Source organism: Trachurus trachurus (genome assembly GCF_905171665.1).
Source record: "Trachurus trachurus genome assembly, chromosome: 18".
In the NCBI taxonomy this organism is placed as follows: domain Eukaryota; kingdom Metazoa; phylum Chordata; class Actinopteri; order Carangiformes; family Carangidae; genus Trachurus; species Trachurus trachurus.
Genome location: NC_139909.1, coordinates 10,989,838 through 10,995,717, shown reverse-complemented (window position 1 = coordinate 10,995,717; position 5,880 = coordinate 10,989,838).

The following is a 5,880-nucleotide window of genomic DNA, read 5'->3' as shown; positions in this document are numbered from 1 at the left end:
GCCAGCTGTGATAATTTGGTCTAGTTCACCCTCTCTTCTGGGACAGTTTTCTGTTTTTTTTGTGTGTGTGTGTATATATATAAATATATATATAAATATAAATACATATACACACACACCTGAGGACGACCACAGGCTCTCTGCTGTATGGAAGACGTTAGCCTCGCTTTTTATATCCAAGGAACGTTCCCTCACTCACAGCAGTCCTAACTCCTTTTTCTTCTTTTTTTTTATTTGTCCAAGCCACAAAGTGTTGAGACTTCATATTTTCACTTGTAAATTTTGATTATTCTTATCACTACTTATTATTATAATTATTACTATTATTATTGATATTAATTAGAGTGGCTGCTTTGACTCCCTACTAGCTTTACAACGGCTTTGTAAGACGTATGTTTAGTGTCATCATTTTAAAACTGAAGGACTTTTCTGGAGCCTTGTGAGAAATAAATTCCTAATGGTGGTTCGATGATAAATACACACTCTCCGATGTGTTATCACGCCCCGAAATCGCCAAAATATCCTCCCAGCATGCCTTTGGTCTTAAACGTATGGAGTCTAGAGTGTGCCAAGACGTTATTTATAGTGTTATATTAAGAGGGCAGGTCCCTGGTTCAACTCCAGGACTCTTTGTTGCCTGCTTCCTAAACCTTTATAATAAAATGTATGTCTTTGAAATGTGGGTAATGATTACATGCTAAAGTGGGCTAACGCTAACCAATCAAAACTCTTGTTGCTTCCCTATGGGCGGGGCTTCACATATTAAATTAAATAGTGAGTATGAATGGAAAATGTAAACTAACTGGCGATGGGAGACGACAAAGGCGGAGTCAAACTCGCTAATGAATAGATTAGTAACTTAATTTAATGTAATTTAATAAAAAATGAACATTAAGAAAAGGCACATTTTGGACTCCAAAGCAACCTCAGCAGACCTGAGAGGTGTTTTTTCGCAGACGACGGGTCGGAGGGTGGTGTTTTTGAATAGAGAGGTTATTATTATTATTATAGAGCTGTGATGTGTGTCACTTTTTGTTTTTCTCTGACGGCCATGAAGCGTATGTCGTAGTATAAGCTGGACGGACTCTCACCCTTCCTAATAGGCTGTATCATATTTTGACCCTGACTTTTTTTTTGTTTTTTTTTGTTTGATATGATTATTATTACTACTTGTGATTGTGTTCAATGGTGTTTTTTGAACTCAGTTAAAAAAAAGAAAAAGAAAGAAAAGAAAAACCCATTAGCGCTTACTGCTACATGTCCATGTTGATAAGGGTGTGGATGTGCTGCAGAAGGACATTAAATGACCAGTATGTTCGTGTTTCTTGTCCCCTGAATACTGAATGAACGTCAGTGGAGGCTCCGCCCCCTCCGCTGCCTCGCAATGCAGTAACGCCTCAGACGACTCAGTCCTCCTCCTGTACTGCTGAACGTCGTCCGTGGCCAAACATTTAATTCATTTCTCTCCGTGCATGCCCTCCGATGTGTGTCCTCCTCTCCCCGACCACCTCAACACACACACACACTTAAAAAAACACACACTCATCCTGCTTAACTTCCTCTCGTGCACGTGTCTCGCTTGCATTCTTTCAAAACCGAAATGCAACGTTCCTGTACGAAATGCAATGCTAGCCGCTAGCCGTTAGCCTTCGTGGTCGTGCAAGCGTCCCACAGGAAGTAGTGGAGTGAGTGTGACCAGGGCTCGGATCGGGGTGGCGGCAGCCTTGAATGCAGACACTGATAATGTTGTTATAATTATTATTATTATGCATCCTGTTTGTTTATTTATTTGAATGTGAGGAAATTGCATAGTGTAGCTTTTTGGAAAAAAAAACAAAAAAGGCTACGTCGTTCTCAAACTACTGGAAAAGTTTGTTTTTAAATGTTTTTTTTTTCTTTTTTTAAAGGAGCTCTTCAGTTTAAAAATTGCAAACATTGTCCGGCCTTGGAAAACTGTTGTTGTTGCATTTGTAACTTTTGCTTAATTTTACCCAAATTTTGAGACATTTTGCTTCAGTCGAAACAGGATAAACTTTGATAGGAACGATTTTTCTATACGGCGTAAAATGGCTCCAAGAAGAACTTATAACTTCCGAAGAAGGTTATAGCGAAAATTGAGGTGAATAAGTCAAAAGTTAGAAATGTGAACTGTCACCGAATCTACCTGTAAGGTTAGAAAACCAGTGGAAGGTGTAGTTTTTTGTGTTTTTTGGTTGACTCGACTTACCTTCGAGCTGTCGGTCCGACCTCACCCCCCGACAAGTGTTGTGCTATAACAAGCTAACTATGCTAATTATGCACCGCACCACCTTTTAAAGTGAAACCTCAGTCCAGGAAGGGCCATGTATGTTACCTACGTTAGCATGCTACCAAGGCTAAATAGATCATCGCTACTCAGAGTCGTAGTTAGCTATCTATTCTTTAGAGTGTAATATATTACTATGAATAATAAAAAAAAAAACTTGACACACGTTTGAACCTGTTCCTCTCACAGCATGTTGCTTTTTTTTTTTTTTCCTCCTCTTCCTGTTTTGTCCCTGTGTGTTGTTTTCATCGGGTATGGGAGTGTGTGTGGCAGGAGTGTAATTTGACTTTGTCTCTGGGGAGTCTTGTTTTTTCTCGCGCTTTTTGACTCTTTACTGGTTATCTCTAGACGTTGTTCACTAACATCAGCTTTGTTTTGTATTAGCTATGACTTTGATTCCAATTTTTTGAAGCTTTGGGAAAGATGTTGCAGGAAAATAAAATTTAAAAAAATGAAGAAAACTGAAAAAAAAAAAAAGTATGTGGTCTCTGTACTGATGTCAACGTGAAATTAATAAAAACACGTCAAAGGATTCGTGGCTCGGTGTGTGCTTGTTCTGTTCACTCTAGGGGGATGGAAAGGGCACGGGAAGTACTTTGAGAAAACCATGTATTTTCCCAGCATGCCTACAGTGTGGGAGCGCAGCCGAGGATTAAAAAAAAAAAAAAAAAATCACCCAGATGAAATATCCAAAATAAGAAGATTTGACTTGGGAGGCTGCTGTCTGTTATGGTGTTTGGGTGGAGAGATTATAGTTTCTAATTTTAGACACAGGACAGAAAAAAAAAACCCAACTAAAACCCAGTTTAACTGTTAACACGTCACGTGAGGACTCGAACGTCCCATTTTTTTAAAAGCCAACGTGGAATTACGTAATCTAAACCACAGCCCCTTAAATAGTGAATAGATATCACAGTGTTGAGTTATGTATGAATATGGAAACTGGTGAGCTATAAGAAGGGGGAGGGTCTTTACTCTTCATTCATCTATAGCTGGATCACGAAGAAACCCTTAAAGATGAACAGAACCAAGCCAGCTGGAAAAAGTGTTGTGATGCCTTCGAGGATTTTATTCAAATTTGGCACAAATGTCCACCAGAGGACTCAAATAGATTAGATTTTGGAGGTCAAAGTGCACAGTGATGTCACTTTGTTTACCTTTTCTCACACAGTGACCTCACAAAACATGCTTTGGGGTATAACTCATAAAATTGATTTACTCATTATGACACTATTTAACAAAAATGTCTTTAAAGAGGGACTATGCAGGATCTTTATCTTAACTCTGCTACATTTTGAACCTTCATCAAACAGCTTCAAAGTAATTGTGATGGTTAAATCACTGACTTGTAACTTGTTCCAGGGAGAATGGAGGCTCTCTGCCTTCCCCCAACGTCTCTTGGCTGAAAACCATCAGAGCCTCCGACCCGGTGTCCCAGCTCTCGTCTCTGTGGCACCGCGACACAAATGCCCCGTAACCCGTAATATCTTGTTTATGACAGATAATACTACACAGATATACACATCATAACATTATATATGATAAATAACGTTATCCATCGCTCCATGGATTGATTTCTCGCCGACTTTGTTGTAAACAAATGCACATGGCCAAGAGGAGGGTTAGCAAAACGGCGGAAAAGCGACCAAACTTGCATAGTTCTTCTTTAAATAAATATAATGTGGGGATGTTTTGTATTCAAAAGGTCAAAGGTCAACTTCATTGTGACATCATAATATCCTGTAAAAACACTTGGCCGATACTCAATACTGAAACTCAGGTAGGAAATATGGTGACTTTGTTTAAACAACTATAAGAATGTGATTCCACTTTAAATATTGATCAGCTCTTTAGATTCTATAGCAACACTGTGAAAGTATCAAAGCCTCAGTCCACAGAGAAATGCACACAGCCTGTATTCAGAAACTGAGCCTTAAAACCAGCCGTCAGAACTTCCTGTCACTTTGTGATGTCACAACTACAATCATCCCCTAAGCCCCGCCCACCACCTGGACCCACCATCCAACAACTTTACAGGATTTGGTTTCTGAGTGTTTTATTCTGAAATCTGCTCTATTTTTATTTCATTTATCAATCAGCTAATAAGAAGAGACACCCAGAGCCTCCTCTCTCTTTCTGATTGGCTGACACCGACCAGTTGTTACCGGAGCTGCAGAGAGAAGCTGAAAGAGGAGATGGAAAACTACGCTGCGACTTTAGTTGGTGAAGATCCAGGTTGACATGGTTCAAAATAAATCCTTTGACCATCTGTAGGAGCAGCTCTTTGTGCACTGCACATCACTGACTTACTGCCAGTTTCAGGCCGTTTCCTCCGATGAACCAGTTCATCCTAATCCACCTGACTTTGGACTGTCAGATATAATGAGACAGGGAGACAGTGATCAAGACCGAAGTATAATCAAATCTGATCATCTTCGGTGAGATAAATTAGAGTGGTAATACAGTGTAAATGAGCCGACAACCTCACAGTGTTGAGTTTTTATTCAAAGACCAGAGGAGAGATGCATATGTCACATGTCGGCCATGTACAGATGAGAAGTGAGCAGACAAAAGTTAAAGTGAAGAATGAAAGACTGGTCATTCACACAGTATAAACACACACACACACAAACAAATAAGAGCAAGTTCATTATATCTCATTATCTCAAATGCTCCATCCGCCATTTCACTGTATCTTAACTTCAATTTAAATAATAATTAAGTGCTATGTCAGGTTTCTATGGTGGTACTAACGAAATGGAAATGTGACTGTGTCTGAGAGTCGGCTTTGGGCTTCACTATCAACAAGTCAGGTCTGAGTTTTCTTCAGAGTTTACACCGGTCACATTTATGTACAACAGAGGGAGTGTTCGGGGCCACTTTTCAAAATCTTTAGGGAAAATAATGTTAAATGAATAAAGTTATAATTTGAACTCTTGAAGATACTAATGTGACAGAGTTTTTGTATAAAGTTGTAATTTTACAAGAAAAAAGTCAGATTTCATACCTTCAAGTGTACTTAAGGTTTGAAAAATTACAGCTTTTACCAAATTACTTTTTCTAACTATATAACTGTTTAACTCAAAATATAGCCAGTTTTCCAAAATATGTGTTTTTTATGTTATGACTTATTCCTTTAAAAGTACAACCTAATTTAAATCTTTAAACTTTTCTCTAAAGGATTTCACAGTGTTTATATTGAAAAAATACATTCATGGGGTTAGAGAGAGAGAGAAAGAGAGAGAAAGAGAAAGAAATCCAAAAGTAACCCGTGATCCAAAATATTTAGTTTGAAAACAACAACTTAATTCAAATCTTGATTTTTTTTCCTTTCTCAAAAACTTCACAAATTAAATTTTTTTCTTCGGACTTCCCCGCAATTATTTATTCTAATTGTATAACATCAATTTTTTTTAATACTATTTCTTCTTCCTTCAAATAACTAATTATATCAAATCTTTGAAAAAAAAATCTCAAAAATGTTTTGTTGGAATATTACATTTTGTTCTAATTACTTTTTCCCAATAACTTTTTCCCAATTGCACAACTTAAAATATATAATCATTGATCAGTGA